This window comes from Protopterus annectens, chromosome 4.part0 (assembly GCF_019279795.1).
Source record: "Protopterus annectens isolate FY-2018-M chromosome 4.part0, PAN1.0, whole genome shotgun sequence".
Lineage (NCBI taxonomy): Eukaryota > Metazoa > Chordata > Ceratodontiformes > Protopteridae > Protopterus > Protopterus annectens.
This window is the reverse complement of record NC_056733.1, coordinates 1,305,197,574-1,305,221,969: the sequence shown is the minus strand read 5'-3', so window position 1 is coordinate 1,305,221,969 and position 24,396 is coordinate 1,305,197,574. Positions and strand designations below refer to the sequence as shown.

General features: G+C 40.7%; 1 protein-coding gene and 1 non-coding gene across 6 annotated transcripts in view; both read left to right on the top strand.

Moving 5' to 3' along the window:
* ACSL6 (acyl-CoA synthetase long chain family member 6) overlaps window positions 1–24,396 on the top strand; it is a 1,926,773-nt gene that overhangs the window by 1,122,770 nt on the left and 779,607 nt on the right. The window lies entirely within an intron of this gene.
* LOC122800579 lies at window positions 3,651–3,845 on the top strand. The gene has a single exon (XR_006364590.1). It is a non-coding gene; the product is annotated as a U2 spliceosomal RNA (small nuclear RNA).

Below are 24,396 nucleotides of genomic sequence, written 5' to 3'. Positions count from 1 at the left end.
CCCACACGAGTGGAAACTGGAACTACGGATTTTCAACATGTTGACAAGCAAGTGGGGGAGCCCAGACATAGATCTATTTGCCTTCCCCCAGAACTATCAGTTGGACAAGTTTTGCACAAGGACTCCCCAATAAAAAGCCTGGAAGGTGGATGCTCTGTCCTTCAGCTGGAAAAACCTGTCAGTTTACGCCTTTCCCCCTCTGCCTCTGCTCTCCAAAGTTCTGCTAAAAGTCAAACAGGACAAACCAAGAATGATTTTGATTGCTCCTGACTGGCCACGCCAACACTGGTACCCACTCCTGCGCAGTGTGTCACCAGTATCTACATGCACCTGCCTCAGACCCCTTCCTTGCTGTCTCAGCAGGAAAACCAAATTCTGCACCTTCAGCTTCTAACATTGAATCTTGCAGCCTGGCTTATCACTTAAATTCACCCTTATCATCCCTCAGCAAACCTGTGATGGATGTCATCTTGGAGGCGAGAAGACCTAGTACTAGAAAATCTTATGCTGACAAATGGAAAAGATTCTGTGCCTCGAACCAATCTTTAGCAATGAACACAGCAGCGCCCAATTTACCTCAGATTTTGCAGTACTTAACTGAGATTCTTCACAAGGGCCTGTCTTTTTCCTCTATTAAAATCCATGCTACAGCTATTTCAGCTCACTATAACACAGAACCACCCCTCTTCTCTCATTCCCTGCTCAGGCAGTATCTCAGAGGGGCAACAAAGTTGAGACCACCCAGGAGAGCTCCTACCCCTGTCTGGGATCTTAACTTTGTTTTGGAAAAACTCACTCTACCTCCTTTCGAGCCAGCTGCTACTGCGGACTTAAAATTTCTTTCCTGGAAAACAGCCTTCCTTTTAGCAATCACTTCAGCTAGAAGGATGCCTGAATTACAGGCCCTTATGGCAGTGGAGCCTTTCATCATCTTTCATGCGGACAGGGTATCTCTGAGGACCAATCCATCTTTCATGCCCAAGGTGGTTTCCAGTGTGGCTGTTAATCAGTCCATTCATTTGCCAGCCTTCTTTCCCAGTCCACAGAACAAAGAGGAATGGATTCTGCATTCCTTGGATGTGCACAGACAACTTAGATTCTACTTGGACAGGACTAAATCTCGAAGAAGAAAATCTGAACAATTGCTGGTAGCATTTGCTGCAGGGGCAGAGGGGAAGGCTATTTCAAAACAAACCATTTCTAAATGGATAAGCCATTGCATTCACTTCTGCTATAAGCACCATGGCAAACCTGTTCCCCAGGGGATCAGATCTCACTCCACCAGGGCTGCATCTACTTCTTAAGCCTTTCTCAGAGGTGTTCCTACCAGGGATATTCTAGAAGCTGCTACCTGGAGTTCTGTACATACTTTCACCAAGCATTATCATTTACCAATTTTCTCTAAATCCAGAACTGGCTTTGCCACTGCTGTCTTGCAGGGCCTTATAGCTGGACCTAATGCTGTATAAACTCCTCCTCCCAACCATAGCTTTGGGAATCTACCCAAATATAATGACTGCAACAGTGAAACACGAAGAACATAGTACAATTGTGTACACTTACCATAAATGTAGATGTTCGAGTGTATTCACTGTTGCAGTCCTGGTTACCCTCCCTCCAGCCCCCTTCTTTTCTCTGGCTATACCTCTACCTTCTTTACTATGCTTAAAAGCCTTTTTGGAGTATTTGCTTTTGGTTGGAGGTATATTTTTGTGTTTTTAATTTTATTTGCTCCCCATTAGGGGGGCACCTGACATCTGGGGCAAGAAAAACTGATGTAATGGCATCGGATGCATGTTTTATACCCCTGACGACCTGACGTCATGGAAGAAGGGACAGCAACCGACGCAGGACCCAAGACTTTGTTAATCAGGCCGACTGAGGGCAACCTGCCAGCAGATTACCCAAATGTAATGACTGCAACAGTGAATACACTCAAACATCTACATTTATGGTAAGTGTACACAACTGTACTTTCTTGGTGCTGTTTATCACCAGGTGGTGGTTTTGTCCTGCACCAAGGGTACGTGGCCATGAGAACGCATTATTATTTCTGAAATCACCTAAATCTCTGGCTAATTTCTTTCTCTTATTACTGATTAACTTGCGTTTGTAGATGCTGACACTATCAGTAACTTCACAAAGTGCTAGATAATCATCGTCTGCTGGCAGCAGTTCATATAGCTGTAATGGTTTCTCAACAGAAGTACTAGGTCCACATTCTCTATGTTCAAAGTACTTAATCCGCAGTCTCAAATAATTAAAATTCATATCAAGATTAATTTGTTGCCGTTGTGCTAGTAAATCTTGGTATTGGGTGCCATAAGTAGGCACCTGCAACCCCCTAGGAATAATTTTCAGTTCTAGGCAGGCTTCAAAATGCAGTCTCTGTAGCTGTATACATTTTAAACTGAACAAATCATTCTCCAAATGTCTCAGCTTCTCAAAAAATAGCTTCCGCTCACCTGTAGCACCATCATTGTTGGTAACACCCACCTGTTTATCTCCCAATAAAAGTGGGTTAATATCCATTTTTAGGAACTTCACCAACTTTTCATTAGTTGAACTCCTTACCCATCTCTGTGGGTTACAGTCAAGCTTCAGATTCTCAGTGTAACCTTCGGCCATAATCCAATGGGCCTGATCAAAATAGGAAACAACAAAGCAGGCAAAATAAGCCCAAAGAATCAACTGTGTGGTGTGAAATAAATCCAAGAAAAGCGATGATACACACACACACACACTAATAAAACCACCACGTAAAAATGAACGTATTTAAAAGTAAAACTGGTAAGCTCTTTCACTATATAAAATAGCTGTTTCCAGACTTTGCTTATAGCTATACATGTGGTGAGGACTGACATTAGAATGGGAGATGTAGAACATGAGACTGAGTTGAGGGAGGTTAGATGAATAATCTCATTGCAGTCCCACAAGGGCCATGGATTAAATGAACATATCCCTCTATAATTGGTATTAAAATCTAGGGGTTTGCGGAAGTAATTTTTGCACACTTTTATACTTTTGTTTAGCAGTATTTCCTTTGTTTCATGTTTTATAGAAATCAGGTACCTGTATCTCTAAATATGTGATTATGTGATTCCTATGATTGGTTAGTTGTGTAACAGGTAGTGATGTAATTCTATTTAAATGTGGACTGAAGAAGTTACTTTATATAGTGAAAAAGCGCTTACCAGTTTTACTATTAAATATGTTAATTTTTACATGGTGGTGGTTTTATTCGGGTCTGTGTGTGTGTGTGTGTGTGTGTGTGTGTGTGTGTGCTTTTTTATCATTTATTTCTACATGTACTTTAATATTTAAAAAAGTTACTTGACTGTTACATGGCATTAGGTAAAGAAAAGTGTCATTGATATTTACAGTTCAAGTTGCACATCTTAGATATTCAGTATATGTTTTCATATTTCTGTAGATATCTCCATAAAGATTATCTCTGAGAGGAATTTCTCCCTGTCACGAGACAGCTTATGAATGGGTAATAGTCTAACAATATATGTCTAAGTTGTACCATTTTCCAGAATATGAAAATTTGTGTGTGAAAGTTTAGCAAAAAATATAATTCTAGATTTGAATTCATTATAGTATAGCATTTATGGAAAGACTGTGAATGCACTATTGTCACTGTAAAGAATGCTTCTTGGCTTTTTGGCTAAGATCAAGTGTAGAACCTCTTCTTATCAGTTCTTAGTAGAGTTTTAATCACTTTTGTTGTTCACAAATTAAATTTATTTATCTTATACTTTTTAAATTGATTTTCGGAAAGTGCTGTTGAATGCAAGGATGTGTGTAGGCTGATTGAGGTGGGTCATTCCACATCACATAGCTGTTAATGATTATAGAATGCTGGATTTACCCACGGTTGGCGTGGTCTTCGCCCTCGGGACCAAACCAAGCCAACCGTGGGTAAATCCAGCATTACCCACACCCAGAAGTGGGTTATTGCTATTATACAATGACATTATTTAAGAAAAAAAAATTACTTTTCTTAAATAATGGCATTGTATAATGCCTTCTTGCTGCCCTTCCGCAGTTGTCTGGCATTCCTCGGCAGTTCTGATGTACTGCGCATGCGTATGCCTACGCAGTACATCAGAGCTGTGGGCAAAAGCAACGGAGAAAGCAAGATCTCCGTTGCTTTTTACTGATGTTCTTCATCTCACATTGCTGCAGTCCTTACACTTGGGTAGTCCGCTGTCCTCGGTCGGCCCGAATATCAAAGTATAAGGCTGACGCCGGTCAAGGCGCATTTGACTGACATCAGGACGTCAGGGTACAAATGCGCATGACCGACGTCATATCCTCAGTCTTTTTTGCCGCATGGTCCGATGCAGAAGCAGTATTGCAAGTGCCGGTTGGCGTTCTGAAATTTTTCGGAGTTTCAGACCGAGTCAAAGTTGGCTAAGTACCCGTTGGGGAATATTTTAGTTTTTTCTTGCCTCAGTGGTTTACCGGATGTCAGAAAAAGTGAATAATTGTATTTCTTGTGGGAAACAGATACCGCATAGAGATTATCATACTTTGTGTATTCCTTGTTTAGGGCCTGAGCACGACGTTGTTGGGTGTCGCTCTTGTGCTAGATTTAATAAGCGCACTATAAAGAGGAGATTAGATTGTGCCAGGTTAGTCTTTGGGAAGCGGTGCAATTATAACATGCCGTCGGATGCTCCGACGCCCGCTTCTTCAAAGAAGCGCAAGGACAAAGCAGTGAAGCCTAGGCTAGAAGAACAGTCCGTACCGGACGCCGGTTCTTTAGAGGTGTCGGTGGAGCCGGTGGTTCCACCGGAGGTTTCTTTGGGATCCCAGGGAGAGACCTTGTTATTGCAGGATGTGGCCTCTCAGGAGGCAGGCCAGGGTGATGGGGCTTCTCAGGTTACTATACTCCCTCCCTGCCTAGGGTGGTTAGGCCCTCTCCTTCTGTTTCCAAGGCTTCTCCTAGAGGCAGGCCAGGTTTAGCTTCAGTTGGTGTCACCCCTAGTTCTTCTGGAACTGTGCCCAAGAAGCATATGCTTAAAATGGCAGAAGATTTGATTACTCTGATTAGGGTTCTTTGCCCCTCCTGATAAGAGACCTAGGGTGGAGCCTGAGCTAGGAGTTTTGAGCAGGCTTCGGATGTTTCAGAGTCTTCGGCTGAAGACTTGCAGGAGTACTCTCCTTATTCTGATTCTGATGTGGATGATTCTACTCCTTCTGCTTCTCCTCCTGAGGATTTTTCTTTTCAGAAACTCTTCATTCCATGAGGGAACATTTTAAGTGGGAAGGTCAGGACTTCTCTGATTCCAGGAAAAGGCTTAGGGAATTTTGTTTTACCCCAGCATAGGCCTTTGGCTATACCTCCTGTTTTGGATGTAGTGGAAGATGTTTTACAGAGGCTTCTCTTAATCCTGATTCTCTGCCTCCTGCTCCTGTTAAACCGGATAGGTATTACAGGGTGCCTGAAGCTCATAAGTATCTTTTTAAGAGTCCTAGGGCAGACCCAGAAACTGTTAGCCAGGGGCCTAAAGGTGTTAAGGCTTCTGTTGTCAAAAATCCGGTTCCTACAGATAAAGAAGCCAGGGCCTTGGATAGATGGGGAAAGAAAGTTTATACTACTTCCACTCTAGCTATGAGGGCTTTGAATTGCCAGTTTCACATGTTAAAATACCAAAACTATCTCCTTTCACAGTTGAAGTCTAAGGTTGATGCTCTGGCGGAAGGTATTGATTGTAAAGAGTTACAAGATTTAGTACATGTTTCTGAACAGGTGGGTAAGCATTCTTTGCAATGTGGTTTTGATGCTGTACAGGCCTCGTCTAGGGTGGCTGCCACTGGGTCAGTTCTTCGCAGGCACGCCTGGTTGAGGGATCAAAATTTATCTGACCATGTTAAAACAAGGATTTTAGATGCTCCTTTGCAATCTGATGTGTTGTTTGGTTCTCCTGTTGAGACAGTTTTAAAGAAAATGGAAGACAAGGCTAAGTCTATGCAGACTGTTAAAGATTTTTTGCAGGTTCAGCCTCCAAAGTTTAGTAGAAATTGGCCTGCTAAAGGGTGGACGTATCCTTCTTATGATTCCCAGTCTAGGGGTAGATCTAGACGTGGTAGGGGCAGAGCTCAGGGCTCTTTCAGGCCTAGAACAGGGAGTTCTCCAGCACAGTCTTCAGGTGAGGGCAGGGGTCAGTCCTTTCGTAAACAGACCCAATGACCTACCTTTTCGGCTGCCAGAGCCTTCTCGTCTGGCAGCACCTTTGAGAGGAAGGTTGGCACTTTTCAAAGAAAATTGGAGTTTAATTACCCAAGACAGATGGGTATTGGATATCATACACCAAGGTTACAGGTTTTATTTCCATACCTTGCCTCCTTTCAGAGGCATGCCAGACGTTCCTCCTCAACAAAGAATAGAGGCTCACAAGCAAATTTCTCTGTTACTTCAACTAGGGGCCATACAGCCGGTCCCTATGCCAGAAGTGAGCCTAGGATTTTATTCTCGCCTGTTCCTAGTACCAAAGAAGGGGAACACGTGGAGACCAATTTTGGATTTATCTATCCTCAACACTTATCTGGACATTCCCAAGTTCAAAATGTTGACGTTACAACAGCTTTTACCTCTGCTGGGCAAAGATCATTGGATGGTAACTTTGGATCTCAAGGAGGCTTACCTTCATGTTCCTATCAGACTAAGTTGCAGGAAGTATCTGCGTTTTCGAGCTGGGACTTCTCACTATCAGTTCTCTGCGTTGCCCTTTGGCTTATCTACTGCGCCCAGAGTATTCACGAAAGTTCTGGCTCCAGTGATAGCTTTCTTCAGGCTAAAAGGAATACAGATCTATCCTTATTTGGACGACTGCCTGATTCTGGCTCAAGGAAGGGAAGAGCTTCTTCATCATTTGGAATATGTGATAACAGTGCTAAGATGCCTGGGGTATTCTGTGAACGAAATAAAGTCCAGTCTAGTACCCTCTCAGGACATGTGCTTTCTGGGTGTAAGACTGAATACAGCATCCCAGATGGCCTTTTTAACCCCGGACAAACAAAAGAGTCTTTCCCTTTACTTCCATCAACTATCTCATCAGTCCGGGCTGACTGCAAGGACAGTCCTTCAAGCCTTAGGGTTCATGGCATCTTGTATTCTGGTGCTTCCCAATGCCAAACTGCATATGAGGAAGCTGCAATGGTATCTCAAAAATGTATGGACACAGCACTGCCAGGATCTGGACACTGTCATTCAAAAGGAATTTTTGTGGTGGGCTCAGGAATGTCACCTAAACAAGGGACTCTCTGTGACCCGGCCAGAGGCGAGTCAGATTTTAACGACAGATGCCTCAGACAAAGCTTGGGGAGCTCATCTAAATGGAAAGTGGATACAAGACAAGTGGCCTGCCAGACTACAACATCTACATATCAACCTGAAGGAGATGTTAGCAGTCCAGTTTGCATTAATAGCTTTCAAGGATTTACTTCTTCCAGGGCAGGTGTTGATTCTAACAGACAACACAACTGTCATGTGGTACATCAACAAGCAAGGGGAACATTCTTATCCTCTATGCAGGCAAGCAATGATTTTGTGGGAGACTGCTCTCAGTTTACAGCTCAATCTTCAGGCAAGGTTTCTGCCAGGAGCACAGAACTCCTTAGCAGATGTGTTGAGCAGACGAATTATGGATCCCCACGAGTGGAAATTGGATCCTCTTGTATTTCAGAAATTGACAGTGTCATGGGGAACTCCAGACATAGATCTGTTCGCTTCTCCACTAAACCATCAGCTGCCAAAGTTTTGCACTAAAAGGTTTCATCCCACAGCTTGGAAAGTGGATGCTCTTTCTTTCAATTGGAGCAATCTTCATGTGTATGCCTTTCCACCTCTGCCTCTCCTCCCGAAGGTACTTCTAAAGGTCAGACAGGACAAGCCAAGGATGATTTTAATAGCTCCAGATTGGCCTCGACAGCACTGGTACCCATTACTGAGAAGTCTGGTGCGGAAGCCTCCATGGCCTTTGCCTTGATTCCACACCTGTTGTCACAGGAGGACAGCCATTTGCTCAATGTCAAACTTCACTCTCTTCACCTAACAGCCTGGCATATTCTGTTTTGAACCATAGAGGGTCTCAACTTCCACAACAAGTTTTGAATGTGATTTTGGAAGCTAGAAGGCCTAGTACAAGGAAAGTGTACGCAGATAAATGGAAGAGATTTTTATTTTGGAGTGCAGCAAAGGATTTTGATGTTTCTGAGCCTAATTTAAGTGTGGCTCTTCAATATCTTACTGAGTTACTGGACAAAGGTTTGTCCTTCTCTTCTATTAAGGTTCATGCTGCAGCAATTTCAGCTCACTATGAATGTGACCCTCCATTGTTTTCTCATCCTTTGTTCAAGCAATTTCTTAGAGGGGCAAAGAATATAAGACCCCCACGTAGAGCTCCTACTCCTGCTTGGGATCTCAATTTTGTGTTGGAGAAACTCACTCTACAATCTTTTGAGCCTGCAGCTACTTCTGAGTTGAAATATTTATCATGGAAGACTGCCTTTTTGTTGGCCATTACCTCTGCAAGAAGGGTTTCTGAATTACAGGCCCTTATGGCGGTTGAGCCTTTCTTGATTTTCCATAAGGATAGGGTATCTTTCGTACTAATCCTTCCTTTATGCCTAAGGTGGTTTCTAGTGTGGCTTTAAACCAAACTATTCATTTGCCTACTTTTTATGCAAATCCCCAAAATAAAGGGGAAAAGATTTTGCACACTTTAGATGTACACAGGCAGTTGCGATATTATTTGGACAGAACTAAAGGGTTCAGGCAGTCTCAGCAGTTGTTTGTTTCTTTTGCTTTGAGTTCCCAGGGCAAGCCTGTGTCAAAACAAACTATTTCTAAGTGGATTGGGTTTTGCATTGCTTTCTGTTATTCCCATCATGGCAAGGAGATTCCAGCTGGGATTAGGCCTCATTCCACTAGGGCTACTGCCACTTTGACAGCCTTTTTGAGGGGAGTGGCAACCAAGGATATTTTGGAGGCAGCTACTTGGAGTTCAGTGCATACTTTCTCTAGGCATTATCACCTGCCACTTTACTCTAAATCCAGGGCTGGTTTTGCCACTGCTGTTTTGCAGGGCATTTTGGCAGCTCCTGCTTCCTTGTAGTTTGGCCATCCTCCCTTACCTCTGCTTTGGGATTCTACCCAAGTGTAAGGACTGCAGCAATGTGAGATGAAGAACATAGTACAGTTTTGTACCTACCATAAATGCAGATGTTCGAAGATCCACATTGCTGCAGTCCAATTTACCCTCCCTCCTTCCCCTCTGTAGTTAGAGGTGGTTGTGTGGGTTGGGTTGTAAATATTGTGTATATTGTATATATTGTACATATAATTAGTGCAAGGGTGGTTGGTTGTTTGTTTGCTGTCTTTTGGTTTTGACCTTTATTTTTAGGGTCTTCTGACATCTGGGGCAAGAAAAGACTGAGGATATGACGTCGGTCATGCGCATTTGTACCCTGACGTCCTGATGTCAGTCAAATGCGCCTTGACCGGCGTCAGCCTTATACTTTGATATTCGGGCCGACCGAGGACAGCGGACTACCCAAGTGTAAGGACTGCAGCAATGTGGATCTTCGAACATCTACATTTATGGTAGGTACAAAACTGTACTTTTCGCTATGTTAATTGGGTTTAACATAGCGAGACAGCTTTAAAATAAGCAACAGAGATTCTCCGTTGCTTTTTTTAAAGCTGTCTCACTATGTTAAACCCATTTAACATAGCGAAACAGTTTTGAAAAAGCAATGGAGAAAGCAAGATCTCCTTTGCTTTTTACAAACTGTTTCGCTATGTTAAATGGGTTTAACATAGCGAGACAGCTTTAAAATAAGCAACAGAGATTCTCCGTTGCTTATTTTAAAGCTGTCTCGCTATGTTAAACCCATTTAACATAGCGAGACAGAGTTTTAAAAAAGACTTATACTAATGGAAAAAGTCCGGGCGACTGGACCTTTTTCCATTAGTATAAGTCGATTTACAACGTGCACACTGGCCTATCAGCGTGCACGTTTTGGAATATTAATGGGGGGGTCATGGTATAAATCGATACTGACTCTGTAACTACATGTAATTTAAATTCTTCTAAATAAAGTTCTTAAATTATCTAGTCTTGGCCAGCTAAACAGGCAGGCTAGCCAGCAGCCTTACCCACCCCCCACTGTCTTCTACTTTTCTTCCACAGTCTTACCGCTTGCATTACTTACCCTTTCCCATTCCCTTCCTCGTCCCCATCTCCACTAGGACAAAACCATTGCCATGCCAAGAGTGGCCACCAGGTGGCGCTTTACAAATTAACTCTGTAAAGTAATATTTTCCTGAGCTGTAATCTCCTACCTCGTTTCGGTAACCTTTCTAAATTATAGCCTCTGCCGTGTTATTTCCTACCCCACTTCTGTAACCTTCCTGAAACAAACCCCCAGTCACTCAGTTCTCAGTCTCCTCTTACACTTATCCACCACCTTCTCTCCTTTAACCCAGGCACTCTATCAGCAACTACCAGTCTTGTATCCGGACTCTCTTCCTTCCTACCTCTGCATTCTGTCCACCTTTTTCTAACCACCAGACTTACCTGTTGTGTTTCTCTCACTTTGCTGATTGTCTTCCTCCACATTCTGCTCTATTGTCTCTGTTACTTTGCTTCTCTTCAAAGCTATCCTACCCCTCACTTCCTCCCTCCACTACTTCTGCCCCATCCTGATTCTGCTCATCCACACATTTACTCCTGCTGTACTTGTTCTCCCATCTATCTCATTTCCATTATCTCACAAGTTACTTTATTATTCCTTTCTATCCATCTCTGTCTTATTGCACTAGCTCCTCCTATTACCCAATCTCGGCTACCTCCTTACCTCTCACCCTCTTATCTTTCTCGCGTTTTCCTGACCCATATCCCGCTTATCTCTTACCCCTCCCCTTGTGCCCCTTCCCCCTTCCACACCTACAAGTATACCCCTATCTCTGGTGCCGCCATCTTTCTTCTACCTCCCCTCACCTGGCTGCTGTGCGTCCTGCTTCTGTTGCTTGATTCAGTAAGAGAATCTATAATTGTTGATATGTTTGTATGTTATAGTTTTGCTTTTTGAAAGCCTTCTTGAACTTTTATCTGCCTGACTACTTTGTTATTAACCGGCACTGTTTCTAATGATAGCGCTATCTAAGCGCTTGTGAACACTGCTAGCAGCGACTGCATTCTGTAAGTATTTTGCATTATCAAGCCTACGTTACCTTTAAAAACCTCCCAATGAGCCTTGCATTCGTGGTATTGCTTGTTTTATGTTAGCGACTGTTTCTGCAAGCATTTGATATTTTAGCGACTCACTTTTCCTTGTAAATCTCCTTATTTTGCCTCATAACTGTCACTTGTGCTTCACAACACCAGCGCTAACAAAAGCGCCTGTATATGCTGATTTTAGCAACTAATTTCTAATTAGATTGGTGTTTATGCTATTCTTTGCCTGTTAGCCTCCTTGTTTGCTTCGCAAACAGTAATTTGTTATGTATTCTGATGGCAGCGACTGACTTCTAACTTGTTTGGCGTTCAGAAGCTAACTTTGCCTGTAAGCCTCCTTCTTTGCTTCGCTTACTGTTATTTGTTGTGTTAAACATTCACGCCAATTGCCACCAGTGTGCTTGTTTTACCTCTTTAATGAATACATATTTTTATTTTTTGTCTCCTAATGCTCACATTTTTTGTATAAGCCTCTATTTTTACTGTAGTTCTCAACTGTAAATCTGCATTGCTTAAAATTAAGCTGTTTAGAATGCTTATTAACTTTTATATAGTTTTCCACGCTATTTAGATGGGCTGAGCCTTCCCTGTTATACTATAGTGCATAAGTAGCGTGGCCCACGTGCAACACAGCTTGCAACCTGCGTAGCTACACATAGTCCCACATTATCTTACTCTCTTAGGAGCTTCCTCATTTTGTTAGATTTACTTACTCTCTACAAAACAAATCAACTTAGATGTATTATATTATTACCTATAAAGCAAGTGGACATTTTAACTACTAAGTCTATATTTCAACTCTCAGTATATGCTACATTGTATTGCACAATTGTAAGTAGCGGCTTTTTCCTGTGCTGTATGAAACCTAGCTTCATAAGTGTATCTAGCGTAATTCTTAAAGTAAATTACTACTGTTTATTATTATTGTGTCCTAGTAATTGTCCCCCTTTCTGCTGTCAAGGTTTGGCAGCAAAGCCCATGTAATTTAATAGTTTGAACAGCCCTTCTGCCAAGTCATATAGCCTTCTGCTCAACCCGTACCCTTCCTCACTCTTTAACAGCCGCACCACTATAGGGCAGTATAGAAGCTAGTAAACACCACAACATACAACTTTCCGTGATGTAAAATATAAAGTATCTAGTTTCTAACTGCATTTTCTTGATCGCACAGAATTTTGTTAGTGCTACCTTGAGTTACTAATTTAATATGCTAGCATTTGTAACTTATTTTTTCTCCTGTGTGAAAAGTACTGACTGTGATAAGTTAATGATAGTTTGAATACTAAATTTCCTCTTGTTGTAAACTGATTCACATAATGTCTATTAGTACATAAAGCAATGTTGTTGATGGAGTTGAAATAAGTTAACTGTGAATGTATAACTATTTTCCCTACTGTTTATTTTGCATCTTTTAAGCCTTCTACCTAATCTCTCTCTCTACATTTATGCCAGCACTGTATTCCAATTTTGTCCCTGCAACAATTTACCTACCTGCACCCTTCTGGAGACCTCGTAACGCTAAGGCACCTAAGAAAATCCCACCCCTAACATCTTCTAGAAAAGTTTGACCTATAAAAGGCATTGAAAGTATGTATCGATACTGACTCTGTTACTACATGTAATTTCAATTCTTCTAAATAAAGTTCTTAAATTATCTAGTCTTGGCCAACTAAACAGGCAGGCTAGCCAGCAGCCTTATCCACCCTCCCACTGTCTTCTACTTTTCTTCCACAGTCTTACCCCTTGCATTACTTACCCTTTCCCATTCCCTTCCTCGTCCCCATCTCCACTAGGACAAAACCATTGCCATGTCAAGAGTGACCACCAGGTGGCGCTTTACAAATTAACTCTGTAAAGTAATATTTTCCTGAGCTGTAATCTCCTACCTCGTTTCGGTAACCTTTCTAAGTTCTAGCCTCTGCCCTGTTATTTCCTACCCCACTTCTGTAAGCTTCCTGAAACAAACTCCCAGTCACTCAGTTCTCAGTCTCCTCTTACACTTATCCACCACCTTTTCTCCTTTACACCAGGCACTCTATCAGCAACTACCAGTCTTGTATCCTGACTCTCTTCCTTCCTACCTCTGCATTCTGTCCACCTTTTTCTAACCACCAGACTTACCTGTTGTGTTTCTCGCACTTTGCTGATTGTCTTCCTCCACATTCTGCTCTATTGTCTCCACCCGCTCCGTTCGCCCTTCGGGCTCACTCCGCTCCCCTACACTACCCCCAATTCCCACCCACCCCCAGTGGTCCTACTTTTATAACACCACAAACCACACCCCTACTCAATTGACACCAATTACACAACCACAATTACAACACCCCTTCCCTTCATCTCGCCTCACCCTCCCTTTCATCTCACCTTTCAATTGCAACACTATCATCCACCTTTAACTCACTACAACTTATTATACTTCCCAAACTCTATCTGACCAACCATTCTTCATACTCTCTTTTACCTCACATCCCAACAATGATTATAACATTGTATCCATCTCAAAACCAATCATTATTCTTCCTATTACTCTTAACTCCTGTTATTACATCCTGTTTCCTAACCTGCTATGAGCAACTCATACACTCCATCTCTTTACTTCACTCTTTTCAAACCTCATCTCCTATCTCACCATCTCCTGTGACATTCCAAAATCACAGACTAACACATATAAAATGTTATAACCTGAAAACAAGAAAAACTTGCCTACTACTTTGTCTTAAACCTTAAACCCAAACATCAAACACTGCACAACACACTTTTAGATGGAGATATTCATCCAAACCCTGGCCCACATCACACCCAGACCTTAACTACTGAAAACAATGACAACCCTAAAGTCATACCTGCAACCAGATCTACCAACTCTCTAACCATAGCTCATCTGAATATACGTAGTATTTGCAACAAAATTGCACAACTACATGCACTCCTTGATGTCAACCAATTTGACATCCTATGCCTATCTGAAACATGGCTAAAACCCACTATTAAAGACTGTGAAATTACCCCACCAGGCTATAATATAATTAGACTAGACCGCACAACAAAAAAGGGAGAAGGTGTTGCTATTCTTTACAAAACTCACCTACAAATCAGCACCATTAACCTGAACCTCCCCATAAACAATAATGCTGAACGTATATGCTCTAAACTTTAAATAAACAAAAGTAAAGCCATCTATATCATTTGTACATATCTCCCCCCAGTAAATAATATTAACACCCTCGAGAACATTCTCAACTGGCTTGCTTCCACCATCCCGCAAGAAACAATAATACTTGGTGACCTAAATATTGATTGGAATCACTGCAACCAGTCAAACCCCACTTCCCATATTAATCTCCATGGCTTCTCTCAACTTATCTCAGGCCCGACCAGAATTAACAAAAGCAACAATAAAGACTCCATTTTGGACTGGATACGTATTAATACTCCCCAACAAACCTACTCTTCAGGCACCATACCAGATGATCTAAGTGACCACATGTTAACCTATATTACAAGAAAAAAATCTAGCATCACTTTTCCTACCTCTTTCCATACATTATGCTCAAAAATAAAATTTAACTCGGAACTCTTTCTCACAACTACATCACTGTAACTGGACTCCTCTAAAGTCACTACCTCTCAATGATGCTATACAATACTTCAACTCCACATTCTTATCTATTTTAGATCAGCATGCACCCATACGCAAGATTAGAATCAAAACCAAACCCGCCCCCTGGATAAGCAACAACATTAGGCAACTAATCATAACCAGAAACAAAAACTGGGCAAAATGGCGTACTTCTGACCATCAAACCTTTCGTGAATGTAGGAACAAAACAAAAAAAGCCATACTGTCTGATAAACAGAACTACTACCTTCGTCTATAACAAATATCCAATAAGGAACCTAAAAAAATTTGGACCACCATTAATAATCTACTATCCCCAGGCCAGTCAATCACACCCAACCCACAGGACTCTAACCATGATAACCCTATACAAATAGCTAATGCATTTAACTCCTACTTCACAAATACTATACAAAACCTGGCTAGTCACCTATCTCCTGACACCTCAAATCTACATTCATTCTCTGTTAATACACCACCCTCATTTCACTTCCATCACATCCCTACATCATATATTTCTTCACTACTTCAAAAACTAAAACCATCCTCACCCTCTGAAGACAAACTCCCTGCTGAGTTTCTGCAAATAGGAGCCAAAGCTGTAGCTTATCCGATCTCTATTTTGATAAATAGATCCATCAATGAAGGAACTGTCCCTGATATCTGGAAAACATCCCACATCATACCACTACACAAAGGGGGAAACTCTATTGATCTATCTAACTATCGTCCCATTGCTTTATTGTCCCCTATTGCCAAAATCTTAGCAAAATGTATCCATAAACAACTCCTAAATCATCTTCTCCAAAACAACCTACTTGCTAGCTGTCAACATGGCTTCAGACCTTCCCACAACACCACCACTGCTCTGCTCTCCTTCACAAACACCATTAACATTAACCGCAACTTAAACAATCTTTCTTCTGCACTATTGATAGACCTATCTAAAGCCTTTGACCTGGTAAATCATAAAATGCTCCTCCACATTCTCAATTCTTTATCACTGGATCCTAACAGCCTAACTTGGTTTCAATCTTACCTCGAAAACCGTCAACCAGCAGTAGTCTGGAAAAACTCAATATCTGACCACCTTCCTATTTCCCTAGGTGTTCCACAAGGCTCCATCTTAGGTCCACTTCTTTTTTCCATCTTTATCAATGACCTTCAATCAGCTATCCCTTTTTATAACTGTATTCAATATGCAGATGACTCCACTATTATCTGCACAGCTACCTCTCATGCTGAACTTCAGTCTCTTACACAAAAAGCCTTTAACACAGTTCAACATTGGTTTTCCCAACGTTGCCTCCTACTCAACCCTAAGAAAACAAAACTTCTATTCTTCTCCCCAACACGTAACCAAATCCCCCTACATTTCTCGATCACTTCGAACAACAATACTAGTATTTCCCCTGAAACCACCACAAAACTACTAGGAATTACAATAGATAATAAACTCAATTGAGTTTAACTCTACTATAAAAAGTGTGAACAAAAAAATAGGAACCCTATATAGAATTAAACCATTTCTTACCCCAGCTACTAGAATTACCCTAGCTAAGACCCATCTAATCTCTACTTTACTCTATGCATGTCCTATTTATACCAACCTGTCAAAAAAAAACCTTAATAAACTAGTTATATCCTACAACAACATTGCTAGATTTGCTACCGGATCTCCTTTTAGAACCCACCACTGCATTAATCTAAGACAACTTGGCTGGCTCGAACTTCCTAGTCAGATTAAACTTCAACAACTACTAATAGCTCACAAAACCCTGTACCAACCCACCAAAACTCCAATACTCACCAGCCTCATTACCCCTTATTATAACCTGAAACATCTACGCTCCTCTAACAAACTTCTGATCAACATTACTACACCTAATAACTCTGCAGGAGATTGCTTATTCTCCAACTCAGTTGGGAAACACTGGAACAAATTACCCGCTGATATCACATCCCTGACTTCTCTTCCTATTTTCAAGAAGAATCTCAAATTGTACCTTAATAAAAAATGGCTCTGCCCCTGTATTAACCCTGACTAGCTTGCTCTTCTGTCTCCTATCACCCTTTCCCTTTCCCCTTTCTATACCCAATAACCCAATAAATGTTTTCTAAAGTTCCACAGCTACTCTTTAAGACAGGGAACTTACCCTTTGAACAAGTACTCAAAAGCTTCTTTTCTTTCCTCTCTTCTTGTGTGTATGTTTTGCCTCCCCTTCAAAAAAGTAACTTTTTTAGCCCTATGAAAATAATCTAATCCTCTACTCATCCTATTATATCTCTGATACCTTTCCTATCTTTACCCCACCTCTTTCTCACTTTGTCCTTCTTTTATTCTGAGCTTTAAAATGTTGTTCTGCTCATCTAAAAAAAAAAAAAAAAAAAATGTATATATTTTATCTTTTTTAGTTGTTTTCTGTTTACTGATTTGACTGTCTTAACTTTTATGTAGACTTATTTTTTTTACTATGTATTAAAACTGGGAGCTTTTCTCCCCGGGCCTCTACTGAAAATGGACATATATCCAGTTAGACTAGCCCGGTCAACAAATGTAAAATAAAATAAATAAAATAAAAATAAATATGATGATGATATATTATAATAAGTATTATTGGAGGGAATATGGAGTAATAAACTTCCAGCCAAACTTTTACCCCAAACTGCCAATAGTTTTGTCGCTTGTCTGGTCAGAGTGAAACAGATGAACATTTATGGGTTCAGTTCAAGCAACTTTGTTGCACACAGAAGCATCAGGAATGAGGTTTTGTAACTTAAACTTAACAGACTGACTACCACACTAATGTTAACACTCTGGCTGTTCTGTCAAAATGGTGCTGCTGCTGCCTGCACGTGCTCAATATTTGTATGCACGTGCTTACATCTGGAAATGCTTCTTAAAGGTACATACACATGCTATGTTCTACCTTCTCACTCCTTGAGAAATGATTCATATACTAAATGACCGTATTCAATGACGTGCAATTTACAGACATTATCTTTTGACATGCAGTTATACAGAACTAATTGTTTGACGTAATCATACAAAATCAGACACACGTAAAGCAATCATGTCCAGGTTGCTGTGTATTTTACACTAGGTCTAGTTTAGAATTTGCTTTAGCAATGGGGACTGTCTTCAGGGAATGTTCAGCTTTGAGGACAACTGGGACATCATCAGGAACGGGAATGGATACCGAGACATGTTCTTCGGTATGAACATTGTCAGGGTTGCTCTGAGATCTCGAGTATATATCACAGGTACGGTACTGCATTATCATTTCTGATACAGGAAGAATATGTCTACAGTTTCTCCTGTATTCTATACCTTCAGATTCCACTAGGTAAAATCTCGGCTTGGCAGATATACCTCTCACTTGACCAATTCGATCAAAGCGAAGAAATCTCCTCGTTTTGGCATAGCTGGAGTTCTGAGAAGAACGTTTTTTAAAAAGTTGGGCTTTGATTGGTCTGTTGTTTTTAGCATTAGGCACCAACAAACTAGAACTAATAGGCAAGGTTGTTCTGGTTTACCTAGATAGACATATCTCAGCAGGCAAGCCAAGTAGGGCGTCATGGGGTATATTTCTGAGATTAAGTCAATTCAAGAAGATATCGGTTTTGTAACACTTTGACTTCTATAGTTATTGCTTTGCACTCTGTACTGCACGTTCAGCAAAGCTGTTTGACTGTGGGTATTCAGGACTACTAGTAACATGAATAAAGTCCCACTCTTTTGCAAATCTTTGAAACAATTGATTGGTAAACTGAGAACCGTGGTCAGAAATAACTTTGTGTGGACTACCAGCTTAGTACTGTTGTATACTGAACATGAATAAAACACTTTATCAATGTTTCTCGATAGAGAAGGCCAAAATACTAGTCCTCTCACCATTCTTTTGGTAGAAATGGAACCTGAGTGGCCACGATGCAAAATCTGAATGTATTCGTGTTGTAAGAAAGTAGGATCAATAACTTTTGGACCTTTGAAAATGATACCATCTTCCATCAGCATCTCATCTCTGTATGGAAAATAAGGTTGTAATTCTGGCGGTACACAGAATTGCTTTGATTTCTATCCTGCAGCAATGAAGTGGTTGAGCTTTTGCAAAATTGGATCAGTCTTTGTATGATCTCTCAGCTCATCAAATGTAGTGGTAGAAAAATTATGCACTTCTATGACATCAAAGTCAAAATTCTCTGCGTCAAGCTGTTCCATGGTATTTCTGGGCAATCTGGATAAGGTATCAGCCAGATAAAGAAGTTTGACTTTTGTATAGACCATTTTGAATTATACTTTTGCAATTTCAGCATCATTCTTTGTAGTCTTGCTGTAGCTGAATGATTAAGCTTCTTTAAAATAATGAGTAGAGGTTGATGGTCAGTTTATGTCTGGGTAGCTCGGACATAAATATAATGATGAAACTTCGAACATGCGAACACAATTGCCAAAAGTTCCTTCTCAATTTGAGCATACTGTGTCTCAATTTAGGTAAGAGTTCTAGATGCATAGGCAACAGGTCTGCCCTCTTGAAGATTAACTGCACCAAGACCGAACTTTGAAGCATCACAGGAAAGTTGCTGGTTTGTGGACATCATAGTACCTTAATGTAGGCAGGCTGGCAATTTGCTGTTTGATATTATCAAATGCTCTTTGGAGGTGTTCTCACCATGACCAGACAACATTTTTGCATGTCAGCTCTCTTAAAGGCTCTGATAACTCACTAATGTCCGGGATAAATTTGCCCAAATAGTTAACCATACCAAGAAAACACTGTAGGGCTTGGACATTGTCTGGAGTTGGCAGCTCAAGAATGGCCGCTTGCTTGGAAGGATCTGGTCGTAAGGCTGTACCGGTAAATAAATGGCCTACATAAGGACCTTCTAGTAAGTCTAAACCTGCATTTCAGAGGATTGAGCCCTAAATTTACTTCACTTGCTCTGTCCAGAACTTTCCTGAGGTTTGTGTCATGTTCTGCTTCACCATTGCCTCCATCTAGTAAATCATCAACTATTATAGCACGCAGATAGCCTGAAAGAATTTGCTCCGTTGCATGCTGAAAGACTTTCCTGACAGAATTTATTCTAAAAGGCATCCAGAGGAATATGCATCTACCATATGGAGTACTGAATGTAGTCAGTAGTGAAGATTTGAGGTCAAGCAGTACTTGCTAAAATGAGCTCTTTGGATCTAAATCCAACAAAAAGTGGCATTTGGCATGAGGGTGACCATCTCCTCGACTGTACGCATAGGATAATGAGCTCTTTTTCATGCCTTGTTCAAGTCTCTTGGGTCAATGAATATTCTGATTTCATTTGATTTTTTTCTTATGAGCAGCTACCATGGAAGACACCCACTCAGTTAGTTCTTTGACTGGACAAATCGCACCTTGCTGCACCATTTTGTCTGAATGGACCTTGACTTTGTCCTGCATAGCAATTGGAACTCTCCTTGCTGGTCTGACCACTGGACTGACCTTGGGGGTCTATTTTCATGGAGTATACAACTGTATGTTTACCTAGTTTGACATCGAAAACAGCATATTCTGATAAAATAGCATCAGTAATGCTAGAACTGGGACTTGTGCTTACATAGTGGGCTTGTGGGCTTCTTTTGGTAAAAGAAAGCAGCTTCATTCTCAAACTGTCTCTGAGACCTAATAATGACTGCACAGGTCTTCTGACTACATAAAATTGCAAGCTGTAACTTTTCCCAGCTGAATAGCATGAAAGCACTACTGAGCCTTCGGTTTGAATCTCTTCATCTCCATAAGCAACAAGCTTTGCATTGTTGCTCACCAGCTCTCACTTTAGCAAATGTTTCTGCCGACATTACATTACACTTTGAACCAGTGTCTACTTTGAGCTCTGTAGGTTTGCGATTGATCAGGACAGTACAAAATACATCATTCTTTGCCAGTACATCTAATGCATTAAACTTTTCACTGACAACTGATGCACCATCTATATAGAAAGTAGGGTTGCAGCTCTCTACATGATCAGCTTGCTTTTTTGAGTGACCTTTCTTAATAACTGAATGAGGCTTGCTTGAGTTACAAAACTTTTGAGATTCCATTTTTGCACATGTGGCATTGCTGACCAAATGCTAACTACTTCTCTCTTTTAGACTCATGATTACACCACAGTTCCGACAGTTAACAATAAAACTTGACTTGGATTTGGCTTACTCACCATTATACTGCACTGAGCATGCCCTTTTTACTGACAGTCTTGGAACTTACTAGAAAGCTATGGGACCTTTCAGGAAACCCCACAGGGGCAGCAGCTGCCATGTGCTTAGACCTGTTTCTACTTGCCACATGCTGCATGCTGTCTACATTTGCCCTAGAGGCTGTTGAAACCATGCTTTTATTACTTGCAAGTATACTTGTGTGCCTTTCTGTGAGCTCATGGATTTCACACATCTCTATGGCTTTGCTTAACATTAAATCACTGTCGTGAAGCAAAATCTTTCTCACTGCAGCATTATTAACATCACACACAAGCCTGTTCTTTATTAACTCATCTTTCAAGTTACCAAATCTGCATTTTTGGCCTTATTTCTCAAGTCAATGATATAATCTGCAAATGTTTCACCTGGCTTTTGGTCTCTTGTATAAAATAAGTGCCTCCCTAATGTAACGTGTCTGGGGGTGCCTCTCTAATGTAAAGTGTCTGGGGGTTGCACATTTCTCTGCATTTGCGTTTCAAGCACTCTGGGTCCTCCCTTGATTTCAGCCGGTACCACGGTATGGCAGTTTTCCCTCTCCTGCATATACTGCTGGTGCATACACAGATGAATGCTCTCTTTCAATGTCCTCTGACCCTGCTAAGTTAAGCAAAATGAATGTCCTTGTAAGTGTATCTTTGTCAGAAAAAAATGCTTGTATGAAAATATTGTATTCCTCTTCAAATACTCTCCAATTCTCTGCTATATTATCATCAAACACAAGTGGGCTAGGTCTGCAAAATGCCTCTGCCATATCAACACACACTAGTGAAGGTGCTTAAAATTATGTATGAGGATGCACACATAAATATATATGCCAGAACTGTATGCCAGTACAGTAATTATGCCCAATAGCACAACAAACTATCTGAAATAACTGCAATTTGCCAACTAAATCTCCGTCGCACAAGAACACTTTGAAATCACTGTACTTTGTGAAACCACTCCTTATCAGTATAAGAAATACTTCAAAATAACTCTAATTTGCTAATATACTGTGCACAGCAGAAGCAGCTCAGTGTACGAACACTTCAAAATGGCTGTACTCTGACTGCACTTTGCAGTATAACTGTACTTTACACACAGCAAACTCTTTGAAATAATTCCACTTTAGTAAAGCACACACACTGCACACTCTGTGATACTTCAAACAACTCTTGATATGCTTTGAATGGCTTCGGTCAATGCAAAATAGTTTGTGCCCAAACACGGTCTTTTACTAAAAAACATGCAGTTGTCTTGCTAAGTTTAATTTGCACTTTTTTGTACTCATTATGCCCTTTTAATATCTTATCATGCTTATACTTTTTCTTGTGTCCGTTTTGCTTTAAATATGCTCGTTGTGCAAACCAAAGGTAATTCTGAGCCCCATATGAATATCTCCGCTAGTTCTGTCAAATATCGTAGTTTCAAACATTTAATTTAATTAATGCGTTTTGTGCCTTTTATTTGATTAATAATATATTTTGTGCTACTTATTTGATTAATAATGCGTTTTGTGCCTTACAAATGCTCCATTTTCTTTGGCAAGTAAATCCATATGTGCAGTTATTTGTTACCTTGTTCGTTTCTGGCATTTTTTGTCTGAGCTCCATTTCACTCAATCGGCTTAATCTACCTTCACCTTCAACTCTGCACCTCGTGGCTTGAAGAAATTGCTCTCTTAATCCCAATTCTGACACCATGTCGCTCATCTGGTCAGGATAAAACAGGCAAACATTCTTGGGTTCAGTTCAAGCAGCTTTATTACACACAAACACATCGGGAGTAAAGCTTTGTAACTTAAACTTAAATAAACTTATAAACAGACTGACTACCTACCACACTCGTACATGTTAACACTCTAGCTGTTCTCTCAAAATGGCACTGCTTACCTGCACGTGCTCACTATTTACATGCACGTGCGTACATCTGGAAGTGCTTCAAAAAGGTACATACACACGCTGTTCTAAAAGTATTGAGTGTTTTATTTTCTCTTGTAGATATGACCAAATCAGCTTTGACTTGAGACGCACCCTGAAGAATTCATATTAGAGGCACATCATTTTGCTAAATGTTCTCCCAAGAGTTGTATCATGCTCTGCTATTAAAAAAATACATCAGGTTCATATTCCCTGTTATGAAATTGTAGTTTAAATTGAGTATTATACAATTCTTCCTGTAAAACGTGCACGCTGATTGGCCAGCCCAACCAGCTTACCCGTTGTAAATCCCTCAATATACTAACGGAAAAAGGTCCGGTTGCCCGGACTTTTTCCGTTAGTATAAAACACTGTCTCGCTATGTTAAAAGAGTTTAACATAGCGACACAGGTTTAAAAAAAGCAACGCAGATCTCAGTTTCTTTTTTTAAAGCTGTCTCGCTATGTTAAACTCCTTTAACATAGCGACACAGTGTGTAAAAAGCAACGGAGATCTTGCGATCTCCATTGCTTTTTTTTTTAAACCTGTCTCGCTGTATTAAATGGGTTTAACATAGCGAGACAGCTTTAAAATAAGTAACGGAGATCTCCGTTGCTTATTTTAAAGCTGTCTCGCTATGTTAAACCCATTTAACATAGCGAAACAGTAAAAAGCAACGGAGATCTTGCGTTCTCCTTTGCTTTTGCCCACAGCTCTGATGTACTGCGTAGGCATGCGCAGTACATCAGAACTGCCGCGGAATACCAGACAGCTGCGGAAGGGCAGCAAAGAGGCATTATACAATGCCATTATTTAAGAAGAGTAATTATTTCTTTTCTTAAATGTCATTGTATAATAGCAATAACCCACGCCTGGGTGTGGGTAATGCGGGATTTAACCACGGTTGTCTTTGTTTGGTCCCTCGGGCTTCGCCCTCTGGACCAAACCACACCAACCGTGGTTAAATCCCGCATTACCCACACCCAGGCGTGGGTTATTGCTATATTATTTCTTATCAGTATGGATATCTTATTATCCTAAACTAATTGATCAGTATTGCAAAACATTTGGCAGTTAGCTAGAAAATGTATTCTCCCTCAAGAAACTTGTACCCAATTCATAATTATTCATAAAATGTCTTTTAACCCAAACAAGAAGTATTTTTAACACATGCTGACCTTTGATTTAGTTTTTTTTTTTTTTTTTTTTTTTAACTTTTTCATACTTCTCTGATTGTACTCTAAATTTGATTTTAGACTTTGTTTCTTCTGTTAAAAATGAAATCAGTGCCGTTTGTCTTGTCTGAATTTCCTGTATTGCTGAAAGTTTTTTATTTCATGGGCAGGCCCAACCAAGCAAAACGCGCACTCAAAGCTTTTGGAACTGTTTGCC